Below are 14,364 nucleotides of genomic sequence, written 5' to 3'. Positions count from 1 at the left end.
TGTACTAGAAGGAATTCAGTTGATTACAACCCTTTCTGTGTGTTCTTTACATTACAATAGTACAGCCCTGAATCCGACGCCGCAATACTACACCCTGCAATACTGTAAAACTGAAATTAAACTGTTCTGCTTGAAAAGGGCGCCAATTTTTTCTTATTCATATTTATATCGATTCTTTGCTTTAAAATATTAAAGTAATTATGTGTTTACTTTTTTAACATCCCATTTTGCTGTTTCGGATCATTTTACTAAAGTAAGTAAAGCTTCATTATTTTTCAAAACTGTTTTTGTTTCTTTGTTTTTCGATATTTCATTGATATTATTTAGTAAGAGTGTTTAGCAGAAAAGCCAACAAACGACTACCTGAAAAAAATAAATATACAAGAAATAAATGTTACCATAGTCAATAAAAGTTCAGTTCATGTTTTTTTTTGTTTTGAAATAGTTTTTAATGCTCTTTACTTGAAATAATTTCAACGAAATTTGAGGTGATAACTACTTAAATGAAGTTCTATATAAACTACACATGCCATAATCGAATATTCCTCAAGCACAAAATAACGGAAGATATTAAAATATGTTTATAAATATTCCTTACATTGCCGGAACTCTCTTAAATTGTTGACACAGAATGCTCAGGTGCCCCTCCTTCAAATTGAAAACGGGGCTCTCCATTTCAAAGTCGCTGCCATTTTGATTTTTTTTTAAACTGGTTCGTGAATTAAAAAAAAAAGAAATTTTTTTACAAACTACTTAAAAATACAAACCAATGAACTTTTATTAACTATGGTAACCAAGTAACTTTTATTGACTATGGTAACATTTATTTCTTGTATATTATTATATATATAACATTTTCTCTTTGTAAGGAAACATCATTTTGTTGGTCACTCTTGGCTACAAATGGAAACAAAATTGATATAAAAAAATATATTTCATCATATTTTGCTTAGGGTAAAATTTTTGAGTATCAAAACCTATCTCTTTACAACCCCCTCCTTTTCATAACCTACCATACTTTCATCAATCACAGTCCATTTTCTGTAGGCTGTTTTTGAACCCAGTCAACGACGGGTACTTCTGCTAGTATAATATAAAGCTGAACATCTGTGTGTGTGGTCTGGTCACGAATAGGCTCCTGTATGGTTGACTATTATAGAAAACTGATCACATATGATGATAAGATGTATCGAGACACAGGAATGGGTATGTTTGATCTGGCATAATGATGATTCATTAAAATTGTGGGGTCTGTGTACGCGCCTGGTCCACAAAGTATGGAAATAAAAATGTAAAAATAAAAAAAAAAACGTTTACAAGTGTTTTTGATATAGATGTACATAATAATACTTTGATAAGTATATTTTAACTTAAGTAGGGATGGTATAATAAAATTATGGGGTCTGCATTCGCGCCTGGCCTCCATAGAATAGAAATAGGCACAAACTTTAATAAAGACTTTTCATATCTATCTGCATAAGTATACTTTGATAATTATGTTTCAGTTTGAAGAAATATGGTATAATAAAATTATGGGGTGTTCGTTCGCGCCTGACCTCCATAGAATGGAAATATGTCACAAAGTTTACCAAGTAGAAGTCCGTTTGTTGTTTTTTAAATCTCGGAACGTTGCATTTGTTCACGTGGGATTCATATTAAGATTTTTGTTCCTTAGAAGCGCTGGTTGAGTTTGAATAAAATAAAATATGTTTGAAGTCAAAACAACTATTATTTTGTAGTAATGTGTTTTATTTTATATATATATATATATATATATATATATATATATATATATATATATATATATATATATATATACTATCAAAAGTACCCATCGTTGACTGGGTTCAAAAACAGCCTACAGAAAATGGACTCTGATTTATGAAAGTATGATAGGTTATGAAAAGGAAGGATTGTAAAGAGATAGCTTCGAATTTGGGGGTATCAAAACCAAAGCAAAATATGATGAAAGTAAAAATAAAATAGATAAACCCCATAATTTATTATACCATACCTGTTCACACTGCATACTTATAACAATATTCTGTGGATCTATATTAAAAAACCTTATACCAGATCAAACATACCCATTCCCGTGTCTCGATACATCTTCTATCATTATATGTGATCAGTTTTCTATAATAGTCAACCATATAGGAGCCTATTCGTGACCAGATACATACAGAGACGTTCAGAAGAAATATATGCTTGATAACTGTAGATCGACGTAAATATTATAAATGTTTAAATTCACTTGAATATCGTTGTGGTTGACGGTGACCCTGCAGTTATTTTCCTTGCAAATGGAGACAAAGATGGCTTCATTGTGAGGTTTGGAGCCCACGACCAGTGGCAATCGTAACTTCTGCACTTCCAGAAGGATGAAATGCGAATGTCTATAAAAATAATTATTATAGAGGGAGAGGATGGCCCATGAGTTACTTTACATTTTCAAAATTAAATAACTTTTTTTCTATTAATATATTTTAATTTCTCTTTTCAGAATAATAAAATAGAATCTTTGGAAATTTTTGGTATGGATAAGTTTACAACAGAACAATGAGTGAAAATAATTAAATTTTACTTTGAAAATGGACGGTCAATTGCTGTAACGCAAAAATCTTATATGCACCATTTTAATGTTTGGCATCCTACTAGTAAGCCTGCAATAATGGACTTAGTAACGCACTTTCAAGAGCAGGGCTCTGTAAATGATAGGTCTAGATGTGGATGAGGTTACTCAGTATATATACCTGAAAATACTGATGATGTGAAGCGTAGCATTGAAGGGAACCCAACCACATCCACTCAAAGACGTTTTCAAGAACTTGCCATCTCACGGAATTCTCTACAGTGCATTCAAAGAGATTTGCACATGTATCCTTACAAGGTTCAATTAATGCAATTTTTACAACCACCAAACTTTCAGAAATGACTAAATTATGCTGTCAGGTTTCAAGAAACTGCAAGAAATAATAATGATTTTATTCACAAGTTGATCATGGGAGATAAGGCTTATTTCCATTTGAATGAGTATGTTAATAAGCAGAATTCATCGTGAAGCCCAAATATCAGCTGACGTGATATTGTAAACAAACACAGACAGAATTTGATGAACGACATTATCATTATTATTATTTATTTATTTTTTTTTGCAAATTAGTCCACCGAGCAAATTATTCCTTGTAATATATAATAATCAATAGATGATTGATTCTATAATAACAGATACGCAATCTGCATAGATTAAAATATCATGTTTAAGCATATTGTATGACCGGGCAATACTGGGCAGCCAGCTAGTTTTAATTATAAGGTTGGTAGAAACAAATATTTTTCTTTTACAATATTTCTATGTGTCATTCTAATCTTTTTCTCACTATAAGTTGTTTGACTTTTCAGTTTTATTTTATGCACTCACTATCACTCTCGCTTCGTCTCTTCTCTAAATCTCTATTTTCCAATTGAATATAATAAAGAAAGAAAAAAATTTATTTAAATGGAAAATTTCATCAATAGTATAAATCTCACCTGTCTGTTTAAATGGATGCATGTATGCATGTATGTATGTTTGTATGTCTTGCAAAAACTTTCCACAGAGGCGATGGATCCTGACAAGATCAGTATCATTTTGAAGCTTGACGTCTTGGACGACAAATATCGAAAAATTGCCCACAAACATTAATTCCTTCACCCTAAACTCGGCCGTTCTGTACAAGGAGAGGTCGATTTTTTTCGCCAACATTTTAGCAAGTTAGCGTCACTGTCAGATTGACTTCAGTTAATTTCAACGCTTCTGACTTCTGGTCACATCATGGAAGCATCAGTTAAGACGTCAGATTTTCTTTCACTTTCTTTTCAGCCTTTGCGTCACTGATTCCAGCCTTTAACGCCTCTCTTCACCCTGGCTGACTATTATTGCTTTGATTCTCTCCCCATGCTGCTACCATTTCTTTTTTTAAAACACCTCTCTCCACATCCACAGGTTCGAGCCTGCCTACCTACTACCACTTTTTTTTTTTGCTCAACACACACCTCCAAACACCTGGGAAATGCCAGGCACTCAGGCTAGTTGTAAAAAAAAAAAAGAAAGAAATATCACTTGTTTAGTAATATTCTTTAATCCGTAGTTGAAAAAACAAGAGAGAATGACATAGCTAGCATAAATAAGTTTAGAAGTGTATTTATTCTTTTAAGATTAACATTTTCCTGAATCAAACCGTCTATTCTATAATAATACATTCGCAATCTGCATAAATTAAAATATTGTATTGTACGACTGGGGAACACCAGGCGTTCAGCTAGTATGAAAATAGAGACAAAACTTTACAGCGTAATACACTTCTGTATTTCGTTTTATCCTTAACTTATTCTAAAGATAAAATGAGAAAATGTGTATACTGAGTAAGTCAGGTTAGCATGAAGTTCTCAGAGCTTAGGAAAGTTGCCAAGATGGCATGAAATTCCAAAAGGAACATGGAGGAAAAAAAAGAAGAAGAATAAAGAAATATAAAAGGCTATATGCCTGTTTATCTGTTTGTCTGTCTGTCTCCATATTTTCAAATTCTATCTCCTCCGAAACTAAAAGTCACAGAGTGGTGCTAGGGACCTCAAATAACTGGATTTTTTATGGACCGTTCTTTTATGGGTCTTTAGCCAGCTAAAGTAGTTTTTAAGGGATCAAAAAGGATTCAAATGGAAAAAATCGTTATATATTTTGTACATTCATCTTAGTTTATTTTTAATCTTTAATCAGTTCATATGCGTGTCACGTTGGTACAGTGGTAACATCACCAGCTTTGCATGCTACAGTCTTGCTTTTGATTTCGATTCTAGCTGATGGTATCCAAATACTTTTTTTTTAAATCTTTTTTAGAGATAAAATAATTCTGGTGTGCCTTAGATTCTGGTTCCAATGACAAGTTCTGAATAAAGAGCTTGCTTAGGTAAGTAGTTGTCAGGTGTTTCTGTTGAATCTCTGTGATAGCGTCTCTGTGCTTGGCTAATAGGCAAAGAAGGAGTATGGAAGCCTTAGGCTTAGAGAAGAGTAGACAGAGCCTATCTATTCCTTAAGCAGTTTAGGTTTGCAGACCGGTAATTTGTTTGAGTCACCAGCTCTAGGAAGGTTGTCATCCAAGACTGGAGAGGCCTCCCTCCCCTTAGGTTTAGTTTCAGAGTTTTCCTTCTCCTAGACGAATGATCTGGGAAGATCTACTGGGTCCATCAGCACTGAGAGGGTTTGCTCCACGCCTGGGTCCTAATCCAGGTATTTCTGTGACTCTGCATGGTTAGTTAATGTTATAGGGTTAGTTTGTAGAGGTTATATATCTGCTGAATAGTTTTACTCCTCAAAGTGATCTAGGGATGTTGCTATTTCATTGTTACTAGAAAAATTGGGTAAAAAAAAAAAGCTTATGCAATGGAAGCAACTATGTTTGTGAGCAGGCTTGTTAGAAAGACGTTAATATGGATTAAGACTTTTACCTTTAGATTGTTAAATTTTTTATTTTATTTATATGTTAGCTTAGGTACAGGATAATGTTACAGTATGAGTAGGTATTAAGAATTGAACTAAGAATTATGCCCAATCTCTGTATATTTTAGATTACAGTAGGGTTAAGATGTAAGTGCAATACAGTACGGGTATAACTGGAGGTAAATTTTAAGTCATGGCGTATTCCGTATGTATAATTAAGTAAATAGATATTTGAGCAAGTTTTCAGTAAATGCGAATAAATAGAAGTTGTAGGTGTTAGTGTGTTTCTACTATTGAAGGAAGATAATTTCAGCTTTCATTTAAAAGTCATGGAGCATTTTGCATAAGGAGTATCGGTTCAGTTTTGTATTAATCATTGCAAAACTATCTAGGAAGAGGCATTGTTATGTAATGAAGATAGTTTTGCATCTGAGTGCATACTTTGGCTGGTGAGTACCTAACTGGATGAGAATGAACTCTAATGTATGTCTTAGGAGGTAGGAATCTATAGATGTTTAGTGATGACTGCTAAGTGGTCAGCATGTGAAGGTTAGAGGCTGGGAGCTAAGGATTCCACTACACTTCCATTCATCATATCATTCTCAAATCATTTATAACCATTATTACATCCTTGGTCCGAGTTTAAAGACACAGAAGTAATTCTGACTCCAGTACCTGGACTTAGGGTCATGCGTGTGCCCGGCTTAGAGAAGAATAAGTGACTTTATCCCCAAAGATGGCTACTCGGCTGGTTCCCATCAAGCTTATCACCTGAATTCGGTCGAGTGTAAGCAAATTTAATTGTCTATCCAATTTACGTGAATCTCCAATTAAAACGGTTAGAAGCAAAGCATGCAAAGAAAAATATGAGGCAAAAATTCAGCATGTAAGAATGAGGAGGCCGGAGGCAGAAAGTGTCGCGGTTGTTTGTTTTTTTCTGCTCGACTTACATCCACTCTTGGGTCTTATTTTTCTTCCCCTAGCATTCTCCGGGCCTAGAACTGTAGCACCATGCAATGCACAACGTTGTACTAAAGCCTCATGTATATTATAAGAGTGTGGATCTGCATATAGTAGCAGCAACAACAGCAGCAGCAGCAGCAATAGGCAACATATGCAAAAACCGAGCCACATGCGTTGGGTGCAAATGGCAAATTTCAGTAAAGTCTAACCAAAACTAAATTTGTTTTAACACAAAATTGTGACGAAAGAAAGAAAGATGTAAAATTTATGCTTTTCTTATTATTTCTTTTACTTTTATTTAATCATCTATGTAATAGTTTGCTTGTTTCTTAGTTAATCCATACGTTACACTCTGAAAACGGCCAAATACAATTTTTGAAGGCCAAAGTACTCCAATAATGGCTAAATTCATGAAATTTGGCTAAATTCGCAAAAAAGCTAAATTCACGAAATTTGGCTTTAAAAAGGCCAGTCTGGCAACCCTGGACAAGAGTATGAGAGTGACCTCCCTTTAATGTAGCCTCGTTTCCAAATAGCATAATAATAATAATAATAATGTATGTTCATTGTTGTAATGGCAGGAGAAAGGAATTCGTAATAATTTCGATGTGCAGCAGTTCTTCACTGTAGAAAGAAGTCAGCAAAACATTATATTAAAAGAAAACATTTGAAAAAAATAGGGCAAAAAAAAATATTGTCTGCCAAGATGTGCTGGACTGAAGGAGCAATTAAAGATTGTTTCTTACAATGTGATTTTATTATTTGTATTGAACTATGTAGCACAATATTATTTTCTGAGTATTTATTATTACTTATTAATTGATCTCATTTGAGTCAGTTCTATATTCAAGATACAATGATACTATATTCATAAAAATATTAATGAACTCATATTTGCTGCGTGTTATTAGTTGTTCTATCCAAAACACTGATTTTTGCATTATCCAAAAAAATATCAGCTTTACAAAACATATTTGTTGATTAAATATATTTTTCATTCCGTGGAATTTCCACAGGTCCTGCTTGTTATTTAGTATTACATATTTGTACATTGCTCTGCTGTATTTAAAATTTATCACTGGTTACCTCCCACTTAAAAACCTCTTAAGAAACAGAATAAAAACAAGTCGTGTAATGGCTACAATTTGATATTAACCCTTTATGATTTCATTGAAGTAATTTGTTCAGTTGTAAATAAATGAATATAACGGCATAAAGTGGGAATTGATTCAAACACGCCTTGTACATATTAGTTCAGTATTCAGGTAGATGCTAGATATCTCCAGATTGAAACTGTCCAATGCTTACATTCAGTATGCTGCCATCTAAAATTAACAATAAATATTTTTTTTTAATTATCTACATCATAATTCAGGTCATAAAGGGTTAGTTACTAAAAGTCGTAAAAAATGATTTTATTGGACAGTTAAAGGCGCGTATCTTCATTTTTATTTACTGTTTAATTTTTAATTTTTCGTTTATATGTGTATATGTACTGTGTGCATGTGTGTATGTGTGTACTTATATGTGTATATATTTAAAACTGACGTGCCACCTTCTCATTGGCTGTACCTCCTCCTCCTCCTTCTTCTTTTCCATTCCCCTTTTCCCCATGTATGCTCATCACTTTCACTACACTGATGAAGACTGAAGGATCGGTCGAAAATTATGTACTTGTAAAAAAGTTTCTTAATATTTTCATAATATTATTTTATATTCCTGCACGTCATCAATAGAAAACGAATAAAGAAAAGTTATAAGCTTTTATACTTTTCGTATTCTTTTTTATATATTTCCATTTATATATATATATATATATATATATATATATATATATATATATATATATATATATATATACTGAATTAATTTAGGCAATTTTTGGAATATGACATTTTCCTTCTGTGACGTGTACATACATCATAAAATTTTTCATGTACTTTTTTTTTTAATTAAGTTGCATTCTGAACTTGCACCCCAAACCACAACCACCACCACCACCACAACCACCACCACCAAAAAAATAAAATAAAAATACCGGTACTAAAGCATCATCAGAAACCCATTACACATGTTGCTAGTAGAAAGCTGATACGTGGACATACACGCACACACATAGTGACGTATGAGTTATGTCCCTTGGATTCTTTAATTTCATTCTCTGTGAAACAGACGACAGCATTTGGCCGTTAAGGCGTTGGTTGATTTTAAGATCCATAAATTTTCATTACAGGCAGTGTTTATATTATTGTTCTTATTATTCAATGAATATATTATTGCTTATTTTATTCATGTCATGTAATGTTATTGCAATTTTGAATGGCCTTATTTAAGATATGTCATTTTTTTTTTTGACATTTCAAGTGACCTTATTCGTAGCATTTTTGTCATTTTTTCTTTATATTCTTTTTGTTTCCTTTTTATTCTAATCTTTTATTCTATTTATTTACTTGAAATTTTTTTCGACGTTTTTCTTTCTCTTGTTCTTTTATTCAGCGCTAGTGTAGATTGTAGATCTTTTAAACCAACGCATTTCAGGTGAAAGCATTACATTACATAATTGTTTTGTGTTGTAAATATGGAAAATAATTACAAGTAAAATGTAGAATTTATCGAATTATCAGGTTTTATCGTATGTTTTAATGTGGAAGAGTTGCGCGACCAATTCAGTATAACAAACTGACTTTTCTCCCTTGACTTAAATTTACTTAAATCAACGGTCCACCATTTTTAAACCAACACATTTCGGAACATAATTGTGGATGATTTTTTGTTAAAATCTAGATTCTTTTTAACTAATTGTCATAAAATTTTAACCATAGAATAGTATTATAATGGGATCATGTCGAGGTCACCAATCTCTCAGCGGTGATAGCAGTTTTTGTTGCAATGTTGCAGTCAACCGTTGGTCGGTCATCAATCTGTTGGGGATCAGAGTTACCGATCCCCTTGTGTGTAATGGTCACTTGGTCCTCTGAGTCAAGAATGAATACACAAATTAGTCGAGATTATATACTTCAACCTATGTACATTTATTTACAGAAATTGTTGCAAGAGTTATGAGAAACTGTTCAATACCGAAGAGGTATTGGAAAACATTACTTGCGTGATAATTCTGAGAGTCTCTTTGCAGGAGTGCGAATGTCTTTTACGTGTATGGAAAACAGGGGTGTCATTTTGACGCGTCTGCATGGTTCTGTGTCCAAGGGAAAAAGAAGGCAAGTAATACGAAGCGGAACCGGATGTGAGATGTTAACGCCACCTTGTGGCAAAGAATAGTATTGCCAGAATTAATTGGTGATGATTAGGTTTATTTCGATGTCACAAATTTGTGTCTGTGTGTTCGCTTGTAAGTGGAACTCGGTTCCCACAAGCCTAATTGCCGCCATCCCCCGAGTATTCGCCAAGCTCCCACCGGCACTTGTGGAAAAGGCATGCTCCCAGTTCCAGACCCGTATCGAGGCAGTGATTGAGGTTGAAGGAGGCTACATTAAATAGATGTCAGCTCTATTAGATAATCAAGTTACCTGAATTGATTTTTTCAATAAAAGTTTTAAAATAAAGTTGTAGTGTTATTTTCTTTAGGGCGACAATTTTATCGTTACACCCTGTAGTATAAAATCTCAAAATATCATATGAAATGCATATTCATCTTTCGGCATTAGTCTATGCATCACATTAGTCTAACACATCTTGATCATTTTTTGTAATTCTTGGCATTTATATATATTTATACAGTTAATAATTAATTAAATAACAATTAATAGTGTTACATAAAAGGGCTGTCCCCCTTCTCATGGAATTAAGAAGACATACTAGATAAGTGAAAATGATATTAGAAAAAGGTTAGAATCGAACCCTGTAGGCAAGTGTTGAAAGATAATGGATAATTGAAATCCTAGAAATGCAGTCGATTGTTAATTCTTTAAGAAATAGCTAAATATTATTTATGTCAGAAAAAAGCGATTGTCCATTCTTTTAGAAATAACTGGATATTAAATATGTCAGTTAAAAATAATGGACAATGCGAGTTAAAAAAAATGTTATTTACAAATAGATTAGATATTAAACAATTAGAATTGATAATTCTTTGTTTGCCAAAAGTGTGTTTAGACGGACATATGAGAGTTAGCCATGTTGGGAACCACACTTCTGACGTCATAAACAATTGAGATTTCTCAATATATGAATCGAGGGTTCAAAGTTAGGATTAGATGAGGATCAGATAATCGGAGAAGATCACACACACAGTGATAGAGTCAGTTGGAGAGTGGGAGCCCCTTAGAGGCGAAGAGAGAGAGGAGTAGACCATGTAGTCAAAGGGCTTGAATTCCTGACATCACCAATCGCGGCTGAAGAATAAAGAAAACATCTATATTTTGTAACTGTTGTCTTTACAACCAAAAAGGTAAATATGTTTGGTATGTTCACCTATAAACGAACTCTTGTGTAACCTCCTTACAAGTAATGTGCCTCCTTCATCATAATAATGAATCTCCTCTTCTCTATATGTGTTAAGAACTGTTGCATCATATCTCCCAGTCCGTAATAATATGAAGTCTCCTCAGTACTGTCATCATCGTCGTTATCTCTGTTATCATCTCCATTATACATGTCTCCGATATGAACCTGTCATTTCTCTCAATATGACCTCCCGCAACACAACAATAGGGATTAGAGGTTAATAAGGATTAGTCACCACAATACCACATTTACTCTCACTTTTTACTGTACCGATCTGGCTGAAATTTTGTATGGACCTTTGTTATGATGATGAGGTAGCATTTAAATTTCTTTATGTTGCTACAGTCAGGGGAGCAGGAAACAAGGAAGAAATTCCAAAGTCTAGCAGCTCTGGGAAGAAACTATTAGAGTAGAAAGCTTTCTGGCATCTAAGGACGTTTACAGTACAGTGAAGGGGCGAAATACTGCTGCTTGTTGGGTTATTAAGGGGTATTTACTTCAAGGGGTCACAAGTGCTAGAGGTTCGTCATTGAAGAACGTGGATCTTTTGTTAAAATCTACATACATACTATAAAAAGATATACCAGAGAATTTTAAAATGGAGTAAAACATTTATAGAAAAAGTTGTTAATTTTGTTCAATTAAACTTGTTACGAATGACAAAATGGTGTCGCTGTCCAAACACACACTTGCACATACATATCTAAAAGATGAGTGGTCTCAGCAATAACAACGAGTGCAGGCTCTGCCACACAGAAGTAGAGAGTGTGAGCTACCTGACATCCACTTCTAACGTCCTGTTGGGGGACGGCTATTATACAATGTGACAGAATGGAGTGTGTAAATATCTCCACAGGAAAATCTGTAAAAACCTGAATATCTCATGTAATAGCAAATCTTGGGAACATGTTTACCAGAAAGAACAGTTGGAAATAAGTCATACACCATCCACTATGACTACGAAATTCCTACAGCTATGTACCTAGAAAATGGGGCTATTAAGCCTGACATAGTGATATGAGACAAGAAGGAGAAAGTAGCAACCCTAGTTGAAGTAAGCGTCCCTAATGATGCTGGCCTTAACAGAGCAGAGAGGGAGAAAATAAAAAAATACCAAGGACTTATGTACAACATGAAAAGAAACTGGAATCGTAAGAAAGTATCAATCATACCAGTCATTATAGGAGCAACCGGGCTAATGAAAAAGAATTTTTAAAACTATCTTGTGAATATACTCAGTGAACCAAGTGCAAAAACATACAAACAATAGCACTTATAGGGACGGTTAGAATCTTAGAAAGATCTCTCGGTTGGACTAAGTAAATTAATGAGAGAATGTTTTGCATTCGGTAGAATGCCCCATCCCCAGGAAGAACAAAGTGATAAGAAAATTAAACCAAAATTAACAATATAGACCAAAAGAGTTGCCAACAATACACAAAGAGCTTCTATTGCAAGAAACTGGAAGAATGGGTCAACCAATAGCATACCAAGTATTTCCTGGATGAATTCACCCAGAACTATATAGATAAGGAAGGCCCCATAGACTGATGAAAAGAGGATCGCTCAATCCCATCAGTCACTAAAAGACACACATTAAAAACATACAATGAATTGGATTTTTGACTGTATAAGTGTTGATCTTGGAAATTTAGTCAGTTTTATTATGGCGTTCGAGTGAACAAGAGTTCCATACGAAGTTTGGGTTGTCAGTATAACCTTATTACGATTGCAGGAAATTCACATAAGAAGGTCGAAGGTTGCATAAAAAATAACATTCAAGATGAGAAGATCAAAATGTAGTATCTGTTCTGATGCTACACTTAAGTTAATATGTCCTTAGTCAATGTAAGGGAAACCCTTCTATAATTTTTTTAATAGTTGAGGCAATTTTTATTTTTGCCTACTGCCAGAGTGCTCCTTTTTTGGGGAGCTGGTTTTCCTACACATTAAAGACGACCTTGTGTCGCATTTTGCTTTCGTGGGGAAATAAATAAATACAAATAATACGAATAATCAATCCTTATCTAAAACATTCAGAAACATAGTTTGAATTAATTTACACGTGTAGAGATCAACTGACTTAATAAAAAAAAAGGACGGATTAAAAATAGGCATGAAGTTGAATTTTGAACAGCTGAGAGAAAGCGTTGGTGTTGGAAATTTCTCAGTTTTCTTACGGTGTTGAATGAATAGGAGTTCCTTCTGAAGTTTGGACCGTCAGTATAACCTTATTACGATTACAGATTTACATGTATTTTTGTTTCATACAGAAATAAAATATATTCATGCCAATAACACAGTCGAGAAATCTAACTCACGAATAGCCTAGCCTTAAACAAATACAGATATGTCAGACAGATTGCTATTTAGGTCTGGCTTTAAAAATTTAGCTGACTTATATATTATTTTTTTTTTTTTTATTGGAATCCTTTGAGATAAGTAATTTGTATACTTATTTATTTATTTGCGGACTGTTATCCTCATCTTCATAGTTGTTGCTGTTTCAGCACGTTTCGTCCAACTATTTCGCGGGCCTTTTTCAGGTGGTTAACTGTGATGTGATAAGAATGCTGAGTCTCTTAACTGTATCCTCAGTAATTACTGCCTTCCATAGTTGTTGTTGTCTCACCACGTTTTGGTCAACTAATCCTCTGGCCTGCTTCGAAACCGCTATTTTCAGAAATTGCAAACTTGCAATCATAGAGATTCAACGCCTGTATCCACTGCGCCATGAAGGGCGATCAAGGTTGGATTTGTTGGCCTTATAAATGCAAGTTTTTTGTTCTCATCTTATCTGAAGAAGGCCAGAGGAATACTCGACCGAAACGTGATGAAACAACAACAACTATGAAGATGAGGATTATAGTTTGCAAATAAATAAATAAATAAATGTAGCTGAGTTTTGTATATAGATATTCATAGAATTTGTTTAGTCTCAAGAGACAATGGATACCCTTTGTAATGGTGGCTGCACATGTATATATGAATCAAGGGTTGCACAATCTCCAACCACACCTCTCCTGAATCGGCATTGCCTGATTCCAATGGAAAGAAAAAGTCCACGACGACTGGAAACAATGCTGAGATAAGTGAGGAGCGCATACAGCGCCTGGTATTTCCAAATAGTGGCTTAGTATAGCATAATCACGTTGACACACCGGTTCCATCAAAGTTTATTGCCATATATAGACATAAAGAAAACGTAAAAGAAAGAAAAAAGGGAAAAATAAAGGTAAAATAGAAACAAAAGATCTATAAGAAATATTGTAGTTTTCTTTAATCCATTTTAAGCGTTGGTATTGGAAATTTGTCAGTTTTGTTACGGTGTTGCATGAATTGGAGTTCCTTCCGAAGTTTGGGCCGTCATTATTACCTGACTACGACCACAAGAGATATTTCTTACAGTTTTTCATTTAATCCCGGGACATGTCGGTTTTCCTGCTATAAAAGTTAAAATA

This window comes from Euprymna scolopes, chromosome 2, assembly GCF_053919585.1.
Source record: "Euprymna scolopes isolate OS-2025 chromosome 2, ASM5391958v1, whole genome shotgun sequence".
Taxonomy (NCBI): domain Eukaryota; kingdom Metazoa; phylum Mollusca; class Cephalopoda; order Sepiida; family Sepiolidae; genus Euprymna; species Euprymna scolopes.
The sequence above is the reverse complement of the archived record's forward strand: the minus strand, read 5'-3'. Positions refer to the sequence as shown.